The sequence below is a fragment of the Vicugna pacos genome, unplaced genomic scaffold (genome assembly GCF_048564905.1).
Source record: "Vicugna pacos unplaced genomic scaffold, VicPac4 scaffold_192, whole genome shotgun sequence".
Lineage (NCBI taxonomy): Eukaryota > Metazoa > Chordata > Mammalia > Artiodactyla > Camelidae > Vicugna > Vicugna pacos.
Window position 1 is genome coordinate 1,502,825 of NW_027328871.1, and position 10,463 is coordinate 1,513,287.

Consider the following 10,463-nt stretch of genomic DNA (forward strand, 5'->3'; position numbering starts at 1 on the left):
TATATTCTCCCATTGTGTTGGTTGACTTTTCATTTTATTGAACATTTCTTATGCAGTGTAAATCTGTTTAGACTTATACAGTCAAATTTCTTGGTTTTGCTTCTGCTTCCCTTGCCAGAGGAGACATATGAAGAATCAAATTAAGTCAAGTGTTCTTCTTATGTTTTATCCTAGGATTCTTTGTTTTCAGGTTTTATATTTTATATGCCCAGGAGTGGGTTTGCTGTGTCATATGATAGATCTATTTTTATTATTTAAAGGAAATTGCATACTGTTTCCAAAGTGTTTGCACCAATTTTCATTCCCACCAACAGCGTTGGAGTGTCCCTTTTTCTCTACAACCTCCACAGTCTTTATTATTTGTATACATTTTGATGAAACCCCTTCTCAATAGTGTGAGGTAAAACATTATTTTATTTTTTTCTTTCCTTTGTATAATGATTAGCAATGTGAGCATGTTTTTATATTCCTGTTTGTCATCTGTGTGTCTTTTTTAGAGAATTATCTTTTGCTCATTTTCTGGCTGAGTTGTCTGTAGATTTTTGAAATGGAGTTGTATGAACGATGTGTATTTTAGAAATTAGCCTCTTGTTGATTACATTGTTTCCTAATGTTTACTTCCAGTTGGAAGTTCACATATTCATTCTGATTATTTTGCGGTGTAGAAGCTTTTAAGTTTAATTAGGACCTATTTGATTATTTTGCTTTTAATGTTTTCAGCTTGGGAGAGTGACATAGGAAAATTCTAATACAATTTATCTATTGTTTTTCCTATGTTAGTTTCCAGGAGTTTTATTGTGTCATGTATTATATTCCGATATTTAAAGCATTTTGAGTTTATATTTGTACAGTGTGAGGGAGTGTTCTAATTTCATTGATTTACATGTAGATGTCTAGCTTTCTCAACATCACTTGCTTAAGACTGTCTTTTAGGCATTGTATATTTTTGTTTCTTTGTCATAGTTTAGTTGACCATAGGTGTGATGTATTATTTCTGCCTCTGTGTTCTGTTCCAGTGATATAGAAGTTTGTTTGTTTTCCAGTATTGTGCTGTTTTGATTACTGTAATTTTGTAATATATTCTGAGATGTGGGAGGGTTATGGGTTATGCGGCCAACTTTGTTCTTTTTCCTGATTGCTTCTTTTGCAGTTTTGGTTCTTTTGCAGTTCCATACAAATCATAGGACTGTTTTTATTTCTGTGGAAAATATCATGTAGTTCGATCTGAATCACTTTATATCTGTAGACATCTTTGTAGTATGTATATTTTAGCAATATTAATTGCTCTAAACTAAGACCTTGAGATTTCTTTTCATTTCTTAACATCAGCTTAAAATTTTTTTTATCAGTGTCCTTTTGATTTTATTATCTTGGTTTTTTCATAGGTTATTTATTTTTTGATCTGATTTCATATGGATTTTTTAAAATTATGGTATATTTCATTGTTAGTGTAAAGAGATTTGACAATTTTTGTATATTAATCATGAATCATGCAACTTTGTTAAATGTCTTTATTAGATTTAGTTGTTCTGGTTTGGAGAATCTTAAGGGTTCCCTATATAGATTATTATGTCATCCAAAATAAAAATGTTTTATTTCATTCAATCCAATTTGAATAAATTTTTTTCTATTCCGATTTCTGTTGCTTGGACATCCCATACTGTGTTTATTAGAAATGGTGAGAGTGGGCATCCTTTTCGTATTCCTTAATTTGACTTTCACTTTTTCAATTTTGCTTATTATGTTGTAAGTTTTTCTGTAATAAATGACTTTAGTTATGTTGAGATATATTTCCTGAATCCTACTTTGGTAAGTGGTTTCTATTGTTGTTGTTGCTGTTGTTATTGTTGTTGTTGTTGTTGTTATTGTTGTTGCTTTTCTAATGAATAAATGTTGAATTTTGTGAAATGCTTTTAATGGGTTTATTGGGATAACCACATCGTTTTCTGTATTACTTTTGTTAATGTGGTGTTTCAAACTGATTAATTTGTGTGTGTTGAACCTCTCTTGTGACACTGCAATGAGTCCAAGTTGATCATGGTATATGATTCATTTTTGGCATTGCTGGATTTGGTTTGCTAATATTTTTTTGTGGAATATTTGCATCTAAATCAATCAAATATATTGGCTTGAAGTTGTCTTTGCCCATACTTTGTTTTTGGCTTTGCTATCTGGGTGATGAAATCTTCATATAATTAATTTGGGAGTTTCCCACACCTTCACAATTTTTGAATAGTTTGAAGAGTATAAGTTCAGCTGTGTATTTTTGTATAGTTCTCCAAGGGAGCTGTTTATATCTGCACTTCTTTTCAACAATTTTTTTAAATGCAGATTCTATCTTTCTCCTAGTAAAGTTTGTTCAAATTATTTGTTTCTCCTTATCTCTGTCTCTTTCTAGACATTTGTCTATTTCTTCTAAATTGTCTATTTTATTGGCATATATGTGTTGACAAAATGAACACTTTTTTTGTATATCTTAAGTAAAAATAGTTATTTCTCTTCTTTTATTTCTGGCTTTATTTCTTGGGAGCATCTCTCTTTCCTTCATGATGCACCTGCCTCGAGGTTTTCTGATTTTGCTTATCTTAAAAAGAAAACATAAATCAAAATCTTTTGTTACATTAAACTTTGAATAGTTATTTTTCCTCTATAATTTATATTTGCACCTGTAATATTAACGATCATGTTTTTTTTTAATTTTTACTGGTTTACAGTCATTTTACAAAGTTGTCTGAATTCCAGCATAGAGCACAATTTTTCAGTTAAATATATTCATTTGCTGTCCCATTTTTTCTTCTGTGAACTGCCGTAAAAACTTTTATACATTTCCCTGTCCTATACAGTACAATCCTGTTTATCTATTCTACAATTTTGACCTCCCAGTCTATCTCTTCCCACCCTGCGCCCCCTTGGCAACCAAAACATTGTATTCTAAGTTTGTGTGTCTTCTTCTGTTTTGAATTTTGGCTTTTTTTGTTTTGTTTTGTTTTGTTTTTAGATTCCACTGATGAGCCATCTCATATGATATTTTTCTTTCTCTTTCTGGCTTACTACATTTAGACAGATTTTCTCCAGGAGCATCCATGTTGCTGAAAATGGTGTTATGTTGTTATTTTATATGTCTGACTAGTATTCCATTGTATAAATATACAACCTCTTCTTTTTCCATCAACTGTCAATGGACATTTAGGCTGTTTCCATGTCTTGGCTATTGTAAGTAGTGCTGGCTATGAACATTGAGGTTCAAGTGTCATCCTGAAATAGGGTTCCTTCTGGATTTATACCCAGGAGCGGGATTTCTGGGTCATATGGTAAGTCTATTCCTAGGCTTTGAAGAATCTCCGTACTGTTTTCCACAGTGGCTGCACCAAACTGCATTGCCACCAGCAGTGAAGGACGGTTCCCTTTTCGCCACAGTCTCTCCAGCACTTGTCATTTGTGGATTTTTGAATGATGGCCATTCTGACTAGTGTGAGATGATACATCACTGAAGTTTTGATTTGCATTTCTCTGATAATCAGTGATATTGAGCATTTTCTGATGTGTCTTTTGATCATTTGTATGTCTTCCTTGGAGAATCGCTTGTTTAGGTTTTCTGTCCTTTTTTGGATCGTGTTGTTTGTTTTTTCTTATTCAGTTGGATGAGCTGCTTATATACTCTGGAGATCAAGACTTTGATGGTTTCATATGCAAATTATTTTCCCATTCCGTAGGTTGTCCTTTTGTTTCACTTCCGGTTTCTTTACTGTGCAGAAGCAAGTAAGTTTCATTATATATCGTTTGTTTATTCTTGCTTTTATTTCTTCTACAAGAAGATTTTTGAGACTTATTTCAGATAACATTTTGTCAATAGTTTCCTCAAGGAGGTTTATTTTATCTTGTCTTATGTTTTAGTCTTTGACCCATTCTCAGTTTATTTTTGTGTAGGTTGTTCTAGCTTTATTGGGAGTGTTCTAGCTTCATTGATTTACATGCTGCTGTCCAGTTTTCCCAACACTGTTTGCTGAAGGAACTGTCTCTATTCCATTGTATTTTCTTGCCTCCTTTGTTGAAGATTAATTGACCAAAAGTTTGTGGGTTCATTTATGGGCTCTCTATTCTGTTCCATTGGCCTATATGTCTGTTTTCCTTCCAATACAGTGTTGTCATGTTGACTGTACCTCTGCATAATATCTGAATCTTTAGCGTAAAAATATGTCACTGATTTCTGAACCTAATCTTGTAACCTGCTACCTTGCTGAATTCCCTGATCAACTTTAGTACTTTTTGCCTGGATCTTGCTGGGTTTTCTTTATATAGTAACATATTATCTGCATAGAGTGAGACTTTACATCTTCCTTTCCAATTTGCAACCCTTTTAATTCTCTCCCTTGTTTGATCGCTGTGACTAGGGCTTCCAATTTTATATTGTGTTGGAGTGGTGATAGTGTGCATCCTTATCTTGTCCCAGATTTCAGTTGGAAATTTTGACTTTCTTACCATTGAGTACTATGTTGTCGGTAGGTTTGTATTCTATAGCTTTCATGATGCTGAAATATGTTCCCTCTATGCCCACTTTGGTGAGATTTTTTATCATACGTGGGTGCTGAATTTTATCAAATGCTTTTAATGCATCTATTGAGATGATCATGCCGTTTTGGTCCTTTCTCTTATTGATGTGCTGTATTACACTGATTGATTTCCATATGTTGAACCACCTCTTTGTCCTTGGCATGATCCCCACTTGGTCATGATGTATAATCCTTTATCTGTGTTTTTGGATTCTATTTGCTACTATTTTGGTGAGGATTTTGGCATCTGTGTTCATAAGTGATATTGGGCTATAATCCTATTTTTTGGTAGTGTCTTTGCCTGGTTGTGGTATCAGGGTGATTGTGGCTTCATAGAAAGTCTTTGGGAGTATTCCTTCATTTTCAATCTTCTGGAAGAGTTTGAGAAGGACAGGTATGAGTTCTTCTTTGTATGTTTTGTAGAATTCCTCACTGAATCTGTCCGGTCTTGGACTGCTATGTATAGGGAGGATTTATATTGCTATTTTGATTTCATTTCAAGTACTTTGCTTGATCAAGTGGTCAGTTTCTTCTTTATTCAGTATTGTTTGGCAGCATTTTTCCAGAATATTTTCCATCTCCTCTAGGTTATACAGTTTGTTTCAATATAATTTTAATAATACTTTCATGTGATATTCTGTATTTCTTTTTTATTTGTTGTTATTTCTCCATTCTCCTTTCTTATTTTGCAAATTTGTGCTCTCTCTCTTTTCTTTTTTTTCAGTGTGGACAGAGGTTTTTTGATTCTACTTACTTTTTTGAATAACCAGCTTTTGGATATGTTGCATTATTCCGTATGGTGTTATTAATCTCTATTTTATTTATTTCCTCCACAATATTTATGATTTACTTCTTTCTGCTGCTTTTTGAGTTTTTTTGTTCTTCTTTTACTAGTGTATTCTGCTGGTGGGTTCAACTGTTTATTTGTGATTCTTCTTCTTTTTTAAAGAACGCCTGTATCACCGTAAATGCCACTCTCAGCACTGCTTTTGCTGTGTCCCATAAATTTTGTGTGGTTTTGCTTTCATTTTCTTTAGTCTCAAGGTACTTTTTCATTTTTGCTTTGATATGTTCATTGAACCATTGGTTTTTTAATAAAATATGGTTTAATCTCCATGTTTTCCTTTTGTTGTCATTTGTTTCTCTGTTGTTGATTCCTAGCTTCATGGCATTGTGTTCAGTAAATAATGTATCATTCCTTCAATCATTATATAATGTCCTTCTTTATCTTTCTTTATGGCCTTTAAGGTCTACTTTGTCTGCAATTAGTACTGCAACACCTGTTTTTTTGGCTTTTCCAATTGTATGGAATACCCTTTTCCATTCTTTTACTCTCAATCTATATGTGTCCTTCTCTCTGAAGTGGGTGTGTTCTATGTAGCATATTTAATGTTCTTGCTTTATTATCCAACATGCCACACTATGAATTTCAACTGGAGCATTTAGTCCATTAATATTTATATTAATTCATGATATGTTAGAGTTTATTGCCTTTTTAACCTTATTTTCCATTTGATTTAGCATTTCCTCTTTGTTCCTTTCATCTTCTTTTTATGGTTTGGTAATTTTCCATTGAATTATCATGAATTATATTTAGTTTTTGTGACTCCTTGTAAGTTTTTGTCTTCTTGTTACCCTTTTTTATAAGCCTTTTTGACCATTACTATAACTGCTTTTATTAAAATGATAGTAACATGATCTCAAACCCATCCTACTGAGAACACAAAATTTTAAATGGAAAGACCAAAAAAAAAGTCATATTTTCCTGCCTCCCTCTCCCACTCTCAATGATTTCTATATATTATTTTAAAATTTTGTATCTCTAAACACTATTTATTTTATTTCCTTCTGTACTTTGATCACTCCATTTTTGAAATCTTGATCTATTTGGATATCAATGTCTATTTCACTGATCTTTCTTTCAGAGGATTTCTCATGTTCTTTAAATTGGGAATGGTTTCTCTGATCCTTCGTCTTACTCCTACTTCTCTGGCTCTGTGGTTTTTGGGGTATCGGTTATCTATTGTGGTCCTAAAGGAGTTTATCTACCTAATGCCTATGTAGTAATACAACTTAGAAAAGAGAAAAGAGAGAGAGAGTGATAAAGAATTTTAAAGAAGGGAGAAATAAAGCTTTGAAGACATTGTATAATGAATAATAGAAAAGAAAGTTGAAGCAGAGTTTTGAAAAGTAATAGTAATAAAAATATTTTTTAAAATTTCAAAGGTATTAAGATGGGGGTATATATAATTACAGAAGAAGTAGAAATTAGGAGAGTAATAGAAAATGGAACCAGAGAAACCGATTAAAACTAGGGAGTGTTCAGTGTCCTCCTGGAGATGGTATACATTTTATGTAAAATCTTTCGGTATTCATCCTGCTTTGGAAGCTCAGCTTGCTGTTTCCAGATGCCCTCCATTGGAGCCCTCATCTGTGCTGCTCCAGGGCATGTTGGCAAGCAGATCATTCCTAAAACCAACTCTGGGTCAGCTCACCTGACTCTGGGCTGCTTGTCACTGCCTTGCTTGATGCTGCAGTCAGATGTTTCAGACTGACCAGGCAGGATTGGGCATCACACCCTCTCCAGCACCATGGTCAGGGGCTGTATTCCTGCCCAATATTTGAAGGGCCATCCGCCCTCTCAATTTGCTGATCACTCTGCTGCTCTGTGCCACTGTATGCTCTGCCTCATGTTTGCACACTGGAAGCGGGCTCAGGGAAGTCTGAGGAACAGCCCTCTCCCTGGTCTGGGCCAAAATCCAGCTCGTTTGTCTTGGCGGACAAGTTCCCTGATTAACCATTACAGTAGGTTCCTATCTGCCTCAGGCTTTAGACAAGTCTCCGTCTGGCTCTTGAGGCTGCTAAGTCCTTAGGTGTAGATGCAGTTTTGCCCCCACTGCCACCTGGGTGCAAAGCACCAGTAGGTATAGTGGCAGTGTCTCAGCCCTAGCTCTCTTCACCTAGAAAATTTGTGGAGTTTCAGAGATGGGGAATGCACCCTTCCACCCACAGGGCACATCAGCCCCTTTGTCTTATGGAGGGCCCAGATTGTTCTGCCCTGTGCACCCACAGCCATGGCACAAAGCCCAATCCATTCCACTGGGCTGCCACATTGCAGCCATCCCCATCTACCACCCAGTTCTGGCAGCATGGCCCTGCCCCCAGCTTCCAGGCTGCATCATTTGCTATGTCCCACAGGGATCCTCTGTGCCTGTTTAACTTAGTTCTGTCCATCAACTTATACTTTGTACAGATCCAAGACTTGGAGGCTCCCCCTCCATCCTGGCAAACTCTCAGTTGAAGAGGGGTGACACAGTGAATGAGCAGCAGTCCGTCTTTGCTGCTCCCTCCCCATGGTACCTGTCCCACTCTGTTTTGCCTTTTCTTCTTTCTTTCTTCCTTTTCTACTACCAGATTTTTTACATCTTTATCTATTGAAGAGGACAATGTTCTGTCACAATTCTGCATGTTCTCTGGTTAGCTGAGTGGGTCAGTGGATGTGAGTCTTGGTGCATTTGTGGGAAAGGGTGAGCTACAAGCCTCCATCTGCTCCAGCATCTTTGCCTCCCTCCAAAAAAGTCTCACTTTGTGGTGGAAGATAAACCTAGTCTTGAAATAAATGGAAAAGTTATTCCATGGAATTGACATAAAGTGCAGATTGCAATGCTCTACTCATACCAAATACGTTTTTAAATAAGGGCCAAATTGAAAGAAATATGAGATTATATAAAGAAAAAGATATCAATAAAAAAATTGGGAATTACACTCATTAAATTATATATGGACCAACACCATAGAACCTAAGTATAAAAAGAAATTTTAGTAGACATGAAAGAATTAATTCATTATAAAACAATAATAGTAGATGAGCTTAACATCTCACTATTGTGATGATCATATCATCCAGCAAGAATATCTGTAAGGAACCAAAGGTCTTAATAGCATATTAGATCATTTGAACACAACTGTGTTATTAGACACTGCATTAGAAAGGCAGAACACATGACCTTTTCAAGTGTGCACTGGATCTTATCTAAGCAATTAACCACATATTATATCATGAAATAAGCTTCAGGAACTTTAAGCAAATATAGATTACAGCAAGTTTTTTTCCATACACAAAACTATGAAACTTTGCATCAACTCTAGAAAGAATAGGAATAGTACAAACATGAGGTAAAACCACATCCTTTAAAAAAATACAATAAAATGAGTTTAATGATGAAATCAAAGAGGTAACAGAATCATACCTGGAGACAAACTACAATGAAAAGACAGCTTAATAAATGTATGGGATGCAACAAATACAAATCTATGAGGTAAGTTGTGAACAAATCAGGCCTTCTACAAGGAACAAGAGAAACCTCATACAAAGGACCAAACGTACTCCCAAAATAACAAGAAATAAGAACAAACAAAACCCAAAGGCAGTAGAATGAGAAATCTTAAATGATTAGGTTGAAAATAAATAAAAGTTAAAAAATAAATTACAAATCATAAAATAAACAGCTTTAATTTTACTTAAAATATTAAAAAACAGGAAAGCATTTAGCCAGCCTTATCAAGAAATACAGAGACTGGACCCAAACAAAATAAGAAATGAAACAGTAGAAATAATATCTGATATTACAGAAATACAAAAAAAAGATTATGAAAGCACTATGAGCTGTTACGTGACAAGCAACTGGACGACCTAAGAAAATGAACAAATTTCTAAAACCGTACAGCCTGCCAAGACAGAATAAAGAGAAAACTGAGAACTTGAATAGATCAATCAGTATAAGTTAAATAAAATGTATAATTTTATAAACACCCCTTGAACAAAATGCCTGGACTCCTTCATTAAAACACCTTTCCCCCCAAGTATTTTAAAAATTGAAGGAGGAAGGACAATTCCCAAAGATATTCCATGAGGCCACCATTACCCTTATAACAAAACCAGTCAAAGACACAACCAAAAAAAAAAAATGAAAATGAAAATCCAATATTATTGATGAATATAGATTCAAAAATACTCGAAACACTTCAACAAATTAATCCAGCAATACATAGAAAGGATTACAAACGTTGATCATTTGGATTCCTTCCAGAGTCAAAAGGATGGTTCAACATACACAAGTCAAGCAGCATGACACATATCTAATAAAGGAAAGACAAAATTCACAAGACCATGTCAATACACAAAGAAAAAGCATTTGACAAAATTCAACATACATTCATCATCAGAACTCTCATGAAAGTGAGTACAATGGGAACATTTATCACCATACAAAAGGCCATTTATAACCATTTATAATACTCAGGCGAAAGGCTGAAAGCCTTCTGGGTAAATTTGGGATCAAGACAAGGATTCCTACTCTCACCACTTCTATACAATAGTAATAGAAGAAAGGAAAAGGAAAAGAAAAATAAGTAAAAGAAATGCAAAATAGAAAGAAAGGGGCAAAATTGTCACTAGTACTGAAGACATAACAATCTACACAGAGAGTCCTATGGGCTCCACACTGACTATTATGAACAATAAATAATTTTATCAAGGGAGCAGGGTACAAATTTAATGTAAAGACGTCTCTTGCATTTGTCCACGTTGATCATGAGATACCATAAAATGGACATTGAAAGCAATAATATTTAAAACCCCATAACCCCGAATATCTTGGAATAAATGTAACCACATATGTGAAAGATCCATACACTTAAAAATATAAAACATTGGCAAAGAAATTAAAAATGATTCAGAGAATTGGAAAGATGTCTTGTGGTCTTGGATTGAAAGAGTTCATAATGTTAACAAGGCCGTAGTACACAAAGAATCCTAAGGATTTAGTGCAATTCCTGTTATGAAGCTGTAGTATTTTCCATAGAATGAGAAAATAAATAACTCTAAGTTTTACATGACACCATTAAAATTTT